Source organism: Lytechinus pictus, chromosome 18, assembly GCF_037042905.1.
Source record: "Lytechinus pictus isolate F3 Inbred chromosome 18, Lp3.0, whole genome shotgun sequence".
NCBI lineage: Eukaryota > Metazoa > Echinodermata > Echinoidea > Temnopleuroida > Toxopneustidae > Lytechinus > Lytechinus pictus.
Genome location: NC_087262.1, coordinates 2,636,250 through 2,646,558, shown reverse-complemented (window position 1 = coordinate 2,646,558; position 10,309 = coordinate 2,636,250).

Here is a 10,309-nt window from a genome sequence, read left to right as displayed (position 1 = left end):
ATTTAGTACTGAAAAATCAGAAGAAAACTGATTGGTTTCTTCCAAAATACTGATTTCTTAAAGGTCAAGTCCACCCCAACAAAAAGTTAATTTGAGTAAAAAGAAAAATCCAACAAGCACAACACTTAAAAATTTCATTAAATTGGCTGTAAAATCAGAAAGTTATGACATTTTAAAGTTTCGCTTAATATCAAAAAAGAGTTATGTGCACATCCTGTTCGTTATGCAAATGTATTTGTATTTTATTATATGAAATATTCTAATTTTCTCCTCATTGTCAAGTGAAACAACGATTAATCCTCCCTGAACATGTGGAATTAGCATTGTTTGATACTACATAGTTCAGTCAAAATAGTCCTTATTGTCAAATCTGTAAAAAAAGAAATATTGTATAATCCAATTTCAAATAATAAAAAACGAAAGAAATAGTGAGGGACATCATTGACTGTCTCATTTGCATGTCACTGAATTGTGCATATCACTGTTTAGTGAAACTTTAAAATGTTTTAATTTCTTATTTTACATCCGATTTTGATGAAATTTTTAGCATTATGCTAGTTCGTTTTTCTCTATTTACTCAAATCAATATTTTTCTGGGGTGGACTTGTTTTTCTAAGGGATTTCTTTGAAAATACTGATTTCCTCACCAATTTACTGATTTTCGGCTCTTAAAAATACTGAAATGATGTTGTTCAGGTTAGCAGCTCTGTATTGGAGATCATGGTGAACCCGAGGATATCCTTTTTAGCAATGTCTCATTTGCAATGATTATGTTATCAAGGAACTTTCAACACCCTTGATTATGAAGTCATATAAAAAAAGAATATTGCTACATGCGTGATTATATTTTGGCAGTTTTGTTTCTCTGTGATTACACCATTGTTACTAATTTGGAAGTGATTTTTAAGAGGATGGAGGAATTTTAGCCCATTTCTGGACAGATAGTTATACAAAATTGAAACAAAAGAAGTTAGGAAATACTAGTAATTAAAATTGCAACAAATTTGGAAATTCAGCAATGCATAATCAATACATCTGTCTGCCAATGTCGGGTTTGAAACAACTTTAAAGTTTGTGTATTTTGGCTTGGGGTTAACCATTTAAACAGGTAGCTTTAACAGCTTACATTTGGCCAATTTGAAGTTTATTTATGTGATCAGATGAGTTCCAAAATATATTTTTATAAGGGATAAGGGTTAATTGCTATTTTAGGCTTACATGATTATATAGTGACAAGATATATGATTTGATCTGCACATTTTTTGAGGGGTTTTTATAATCATATTTTTTAATAATAACAATACATTCCAGAATTAGATGCAACATGAGGCTAGAAAACTTGCATGAGGATAATGATTTTGTATGGTTTGTTTTCTGGAGTTGTAAATTGTTGTTGGGCTTTTTGGAAAGCAATCTAAATTGGATATGAAGTAACTTTAAAATGCAATGAAAATAAGAACTTTCAAAGTTTTTGCAGCCATGGATCTCACACAAATAATGATAGGGTCTCACATAGTCTAATATATTTTCTTATTTTGAAAATCATGAATGTTCAGTTTTGTAATTATTGCATTTGGTAATCACCATGTTCATCGACTATTAAGGAAAGGTACTGAAGTTGGTATTGGTCCTGTTTAAACTCTTAGAAAAAAATGGAATGAAATTTGAAAGTTAAATCTATTGCAAAGTTTTTTTGTCTATCAGGCTGAATGTAATTCATCTTAGAAAAGTAAATGACTGTAAAAAGTGCATAATTTAAATATTTGTAGTATTTGTATTTTTTGGCAAAAAAAATAATAAAACTACAAGTTTTTTTAAAGAAATAACAGTTTGCCTTTATTTTTTATTACTACATTATTCAATTTTAGAAAAAGATTATGAATGTTGGATGATCCCTGAAACTTTCATGATTTTTCCCCTGAAAAATACAAAATTCATTCTTGATTTTCACAATAATGGCTGTAATTGATTTGTGTACAAACAAGAAAGATATAAATTTGTTTTTCAAGTTATTCATCTGAGGATTAAATTTATGTAAGAACACTGAATGCTGCACAAAACTCATCAACAATATATGACGTGCTACATTTTGACAATTATCTGTAGAATTAACCTTTTTTGTTGTTGAAATAATGGTAATAACTTATGTTAAGTGTTTTTTTTTTAAAGATTTTAGAAATAATCACTCAATACAGATGACTGTTGATTGTTTTTTTTTAACTGGGTTTTTTCTTTAAATCATACAGTTGGGACTCAAAAGGTGCATAGAAAATTACCGACTAATAAAGTTGTTCTAATATATGTAGTAAGTACGGTGGTCCAACAACTTTAGTGTGATCCTAGAGTGTACACAAATCTATCCAGACGAATCAAACAAAATAATCTTAATTTCAGGTGTTCTTCATTGGATAATGTCACTTTCATTTCTTTACTGCCTCATGCGAGTATATACAATATAGTCCCCAAACAGAAGAGGTATAATGCTCAAAGTCCCTATTTTAGGTAAAAATCTGGTAAGAAATGTGTGATTTGTTCAATATAATTAATTCATCCCTGCTATAGTATAATATTCAATTCAATGCAATAACGGTTTTGTTAAAAATAACACTGCATAGCAGCACAAAGCTTGAATTCTGCATGTTTTTCAGTTTAACATTGTATGACATTGGGGGTGTGTGTATATGAATACATGTGTAGATTATCACCAGTATTTTTTAAAATTAAAATACAGATTGAGGTATCTCATTACTTGACTGTTGAAACATTGCTTATCAAAGTTTTTAAAAACAAATTTGAGGAAAGCTAAATGAAATCTTCATTTTAGACATATGAAATAAGTGGAACATTCTTTTGTTGAGAAACGGTTCTCGACAGGAATTAGGAGACGGTTTTCAAACAATAATACCACCGTTGCCATATGTCTAAAATAAAGCTTTTATTCTGAGCTACCCTCGAGTTTCGAATTTTTGTATTTTCAGCTTTTAACAGCCTAATGATTTTATAAACTAGTAGAGAGAGACTTCACTTCAAGAATCATGTCGATGACACTTGAATTGCAATTAGATGATGTTATGAGAATTGTTGAAAGTTCTATTTTACCAACTGAAAATATTCATGATATTGTCCATATAAATCGAGTTCCAAACATACCACAGTTCTCCTAAAAGATATACACGAATCCACTTCACTCTGAATTCAAACCCAGGTACGCCTGACAGAAATCGAAAAAAGAATTATGAGAATATAAATTTTTGCTTATTTATTGAAGGTTTTGTATCGTTAAATTATATTTAATAAGAGAGAATCATTTGTAGTGATTGATCCACAAATTGTTCAACATGAATGGTTTTGTTTTGACTTTTAAAATCAAAATTTGTTTTGTCAATGACTGTGTTTTTTAAACAAATATTTTTTTGTTAGTGTGTTTTGTATCATATAATAGATGCTCTTGAGGGTGGCATTTATTCCCCTTTTTTGTAGAGCCTTCACATATTTGCAAATGTATAAAATATTGTAATTTGATGGAGATTAAAAAAAAGATATTGTGAAGATTTTGAAAAAAAAATACTGAAAATGATTAACACACTGGGCCGAAACGAAAAATGTTTATATTAGTGCATTTGTGAAATAAACATCTTTTTCAAGAACAGATAAATGATTTTTCTTGTGACGTGTTATTTGTCGGAAGTTAGAAGTGTTAGTGTGTAGATTGAGTGAAATTTATCAAATTATTTTGTTTAGCATAAACAATTGCTTGGGTTAAATCAGTGTTAGTCAACTTCTGTGTGAAAAGGGTACTCTGTGATGTCATGATGATTTGGAGAAAGAGAGAGAGAGAGCAAAAAAAAGAGGGGAGAAGAGAGAGAGAGAGAAACAAAGAGAACGAAAGAGAGATGAGAAAAGCAAAACTTGAAATTTGAGTCAAAATCAGATGAAAAATTATAAGCGTTCAGCATCTTCAGTTATGCAACGTATCCCAAATGAGGCAGAGTACAAATGAAATCAAAATCCTATTCATTATAAAAAGTGTCTCAAGTCATCCTTATTGTGACTTATCTTTATTCAAAGGAGAGTTTAATTTATTAAAAATGATTTCATATTTCATAGATATATATATATGTATAGAGAGAGAGAGACCTAACATTGATGTGTTTCACTTTTTCAACAATTCATGTAAAATTTCATGACTCAGCAACTTCGTTATTGATAATGGAATTTTAAATGAATTTTTCACTGTTTTGTTGATTCTTTCAAAAGTGGGATATTATCATCATTCCTTCCACTTTGCCTTATTCAGTGCACCCTCCAACCTTGCCCAAATCCTTCTACTATCCTCTTCTAACTAACTAGAGACAAAAACTCAAATTTCTTCTTCAAGTGCAAATTCACCCTTACAGAAAGTTGTTTTAAAGAGGAAGTTTACCCTGCTAGTAAGTTGGTTTTGATAAAAGAAAAATATTGGTGAAGGTTAAAATTTCCCAAAATGTCATTTTCTCAGAATTTTGAAAACGATTTTATTTGTTGGGTCGATATATCATAAGATACATAATTTCATATCCCCTTCAATAAGAAATATATTTGTATTCACCATATTCCTTTATCATACTCCATTGAAAATTGAATTAATTGATTTTTACATTACATAATATGCGAAGAAGCTGCTCACATTTGACAACACATATTTAAAACTTTTTAAGTATTCATCACTCTTATTGTTTAATGGCTTTTCATCAAACCTTCACCGATATTTCATTCCAAATCGTCTGCTTATATCAAATCCAATTTAATGTCAGAGGGTGAACTTCCCCTTTAATAAAAGCAGAAAACCCACATTGGTGAAGATTGGCAAAAATCCATCAAACATTAATGGATATATGGTTTTTTAGATTTTTAAAACTTATTTTATGGCATCATTTGCAACCAGGTCCCTTATGTGTCATGTAATATAAATTCCATAAAATGCCATTTTCTCAGAAAATTGAGAATTAATTCAGTTGTGCATTCATTACTATATCACACGATTCATAATTTCATAACCGCTTCTATACAAAAAAGTTATTTTAGTCACCACAAACCATTAAAAAAATGGGAATTTATGGAATTGTTATGACGTGTGTATGGGGCAGATTCTTGCATAATACATCACAAATTCAAATCTTTAGAAATTCATAATTCTCTCACTTTTTTAATGGTTTTGGTCGAACACTCACAAATGTTTTTTTTCTGCTCTTACTTAAGTACCTTGAGCATCAGAGTAAACTTCCCATTCAAATCCTCGGTGTTCTTACTAACCATCATCTTCAATCCACACATTACACTGTTGATATCTTTTGTCAGGCCGGAGCCACTCCCATCATAAATTTAGATTACAAATAGCAGGGCCCGGTATTCTGAGGTCTGGTTTAAGGGGATGGTCCAAGGCTGGAGATAGTTATATCTAAATAAATAGAGTAAAATTCACAGAAATGCTGAAAATTTAATCGAAATCGGATAACAAATAAAGTTATTGAATTTTGAATATTTGCATTATTCCGGTGAAACAGTTCTAGGCATGTCTTCACGAGTATTCATTAGGTGGGCAGATGATGTCGTATCCCCACTTGTTCTTTTGTATTTTATTATATGAAATTAGGTTTATTCAATTTTTTTTCTACCAAGAACTAAAACAATCGGATTGACAACTGATTAAGTGCATTAGTTATTTATTGCCGCAACCTATTTCATCATGATGGAGACACATCATTTACACATGTTTGAAAAATAAATCAATTATGATTTCATGTAATAACTTAAGAAAAAAGGAAAAGTGGGGATATGACATCATCAGCCCACCTAATGAATATTCATGATGATGTGCATATGACTGTTTTATTGATAAATTTTAAAATTCAATAACTTCGTTATTTGTTGTCCGATTTTGATGAAATTTTCAGCAGTTTGCTCAGTGAATTTTACTCTATTTATTTAGATATAAATATTTCAGCCCAGACCAAGCCAGGGTAAAGGAGAAAGTTAGAAAACAAATTATGTTTTATATCTTTACTTCATTCTTTCCTCATCTTTTAAAGATGAAGAGAACTAGCTATTTCTGAACAGTGTTATATCTATGTGAGATACACACAGACACATACCGTGTTCAGATTATCCCCCCCCCCCCCCAAAAAAAAAAAAAAAAAGGATAAATACCGTGGAAATCCTCTGGGGATATGTGTGTGGCTGTGTAATTCTTCCAGTTATTTAGAATTTAGATGTTAATTTCCTGTAGCTTCTTTGTGATTGAGCCAGTCATTAAACATGCCCGTGAAAGACATGCGTAATAAACTGGGAAGATTGTTTAAACCCATCTCATTTTCATTGGCTTTTTTATTTTTAATTACCTTTTTTTTATTTATTGGTATACATACACATAAAAATTGACCAGCAGCACAAGCTGAAAGGGTCAATTTACAAAAATTCATGAAGTAGAATATACAAATATAACAAAGCAAATGAATAAAAACGTAATTACAGTATTCTACGTCAAAACAAGGAGCTTCCAACACAGCTACTTGGTCAAAACTTATCTCCAATTAAAAGATGTATCTCATAAATAAAAGTTTGAGAAAGAGAGAAATAAGCAAAGGGGAGGAGGGAGAGAGAAGTAGAGAGAGAGAGTAATGGAAACAAAGAGAGGGAGAGAGGGAGTATGTCCTCCAAATAGAAAGAGAAAATTGAGTGAGGTAGAGAGAAAAAAAAGTGGTGAAGAAGTGGAGAGTGACATGGAGAACATAGAAGCCAAAATACTGTCAATTATGATTGACACTACATAAAAATATGAATATCCTATATGAGATACAAAATGATTTATATATATAAATAGATTCAACATAAGAATAAGTAGTATAATACATTTTAGCAAGACAATAACTGTAATCATTTCAAATTTTCCATGTACGTAGGCCTAACCTACAAAAAACCGATAGAAAGCTAAAGAAAGGATTAAAGAAAGAAAGAGGGACAGACAAGAAAATAAAAAGAGAAAAGTGTAAGGGATAGGACTAAAATAGGTAAGGAAAATAGTACTATAGGAAAGGGAAAGAAAGAGGAAAGAGGGAGAAAAAATAAGGTAAGAGAGTAAGTTTACATTGTAACGAGACTAACAAAAAAGGAGACAGAAGGATTGTGGGCTGAAATGGTGACAAGGAATGGCTATATAATCAAAATACAGGAATTGCGGAAAACTACTTCAAAATCTTTGCAAGGTGAGGAGTGGTGGATTTACGGTATCTTTCAGTATTGCATTTGATTGTGGGGAAACCAGGGTGCGTTTATCCGCCACTTTTTTACCCTAGAATCATGATTTGAATCATGATTCAAATCATGATTCTGCAGAATCACGATTGCGTTTAGTCGAAATTGAATATAATCATGATTAGAATCACAAACATGAAACACGAAAAAAGGGGCGTTTGGAAAGACGTTTCTGCAGAATCACGTACGAAAATGTTCGAATAAACGATATCGTTATTACAATCATGATTATATGACCTCACTGTTGTGTCGGGCTACTTTCGGTTTGACTCTTGCCAAGCTCAAGGCGCTCTATATGCTCATTGTATGTACTATGAATTCATTTCTTGTCATGTTCAAGTTCTGTGTTGGTCATCGCATCGTCCACTACTTTTCATTTTTTGGTCATGTCTTCAACTTCAGGTTCTAGTAAATGAATTAACTGGACAGACAATGATCTCAGTTGCTGTTGAGTATACAGTATCAATATCAAATTGGATCTACGCTGAAATTCACTTCCGAACACCATTTTGGATAAACTAACAAGATGAATAGAAGCATATGGACCCTTTATGATAGAAGTAAACAAAATGAGGTATAGACTGAATTCTGATGGAAGCAAAAGAATTTTCGAGAGCCGAAACACGTGTGAAAAACTTCCTCTGTCAAACTGCGCACTAGTGATGCGCACTGGATTGGCCCGAATCTGAGGAGAAACAGCATTGGAATGAAGGTCGTCTAAACGCTGATTCTGTGATATTGTGATTCATGTTTGTGTTTTGAATCATGATTCAAATCATGATACAAATCATGATTCTGGCTTGAGGTCGCATAAACGCAGCCCCAGTCATGTTGGTGTTGGAAGTAGGTGTTTATGATGATCAGAGTTCATCAATTTCTGTCCAAAGTTTAACAAAAGTGAATCCCTTCTGGAAGATAGTGAAGTGAGTTTGCTAATTACCAGAGCATCAGAGTAATGAATGTCATATCCTACAATTATTTTGAGTGCCCGCTTTTGAACAAATTCCAGTTTATCAGATTCTTTGATTGTGATAGAAGTGTGCCAGACAGGGGAAGCATATTCAAGAATTGGCCTAATATATGTAGTGTATACAGTCACCATATCAGCCAAACTTGCCTTCGATCTCCTTAGAATACAGAGGGTGTACAACCTACGTGATGCTTTGGAAACGATTTCTTCAATGTGTAGGTTCCATTTGAGATCGTTTTGAAGTGTAACTCCTAGAAGTTTGATACTTTCGACAACATTGAGTGGGGTTAAGTTAAGGTGGAAATCAATACGGGGTACAAAGTTTCTGAGGAAGGATATTGGCATAAGGTTACATTTAGATGGTTTGGGGAGAACATCATTATCAGTACACTATTTTGAGAGGCAATCAAGTGACGATTGTAAAGAGGGATTTCCGTTACGTTAACTATTTCTCCCAATGTTAAATCGTCAACGTACTTCCATCTGGAATCCCACTCGCATACAGCATCATTTACAAGTATAAGAAATAAAACGGGACCTAACTTGGAATCCAAAGTCACAAAATGGTAAAAATTGTGACTTTTGATTCCGAAACCAATTGATGTGAGGGGCTATAGCCTCTTTGTGATTGAACCAATCTCTTAATTATTGACATGTGCTTAGTAAAGATTATTGAAGTTAGCCTGTGTAAAAATATTGTTAATTTTTACTGAGTGGAATATGTGCAGTGCCCTTGTAAAGTTCGATGTGTTTCTTTTGGAACCCAGTTCACAAGAGATACCTTTCTCAATTTTTACCATTTTGTGACTTTGGATTCCGAAACCAATTGATGTGAGGGGCTATAACCTCTCTGTGCTCTCAATTATTGACATGTGCTTGGTCAAGATTATTGAAGCTACCTGGTAGCCTGTGTAAAAACATGGTTCATATTTACTGAGTAGAATTTGTGCAGTGCCCTTGTAAAGTTTGATCAGTTTCTTTTGGAACCCAGTTTACAAGAGATACCTGTCACAATTCTCTATCCATAGTTAAACCACAACTTAAGACCAGAATTTCAATTAAACTCAAGTTCAGAAAACGGGCCATAATTATCAAACAGAGAAAAATGTACTGAAGATATTAATACTTTTTCCCAGTACAGTATATGGTGTCGTTCCTATATAACAAGTGGAATGCCTCTGGCCGTCTCACCTGCATCACGCGATTCAATATAGCAGCAGTGCTGATTTTGAAAACTACTATAACTCGCACAAGATGTTCAGTGATACTTGGTTACTCTTATTTCCACGTTTTATGAACTAGACCAATACACTTATAGAGATATGATGGCAATTCAACAAATACCCCCAACGTGGCCAAAGTTCTTTGACCTTACATGACCTTTGACCTTGGTCATGTGACATGAAACTCGCACAGGATGTTCAGTGATACTTGATTAACCTTATGGCCAAGTTTCATGAACTAGGTCCATATACTTTCTAAGTTATGCTGTCATTTCAAAAACTTAACCTCAGGTTAAGATTTGGTGTTGACGCCGCCGCCGCCGTCGGAAAAAACGGCGCCTATAGTCTCACTCTGCTATGCAGGTGAGACAAAAACCCTTTACCTTTGAGCTAATCATTATGCACTCTAAATTGGCAACACCATGAAAAAAAATCACTCATTAAAAATGCAAATTGGCAACATTTCCATTCATTTATTTTTGTTATTATTACTCTTTTGTTAAAGGGTATTCTATTTTTGCAAAGTATGAAAATAAATATAAAATGAATGTTTGTTGCCAATTTGAGGAACAAAAGAAGATTAATTTTGAATTTATGAAAGATGTGCTCCTCTGTTGATAGATCAAACCCTTTCCACTCTCTGTAACCAAATTAATCAATTCGGTGGATTCACAATATGGTGCGCCACCTATCAGTTGCAGCAGAGAGGCCAATTTCTAACTTTGGGGTCAACATTGCAGTCGCAGGCAGCGCACAGTCGGTGCTTCCACTCTTTCTGGAATCCAGGAAGTTTTGCTATTTTCCAGGATCATTCCAGGAAGTTATC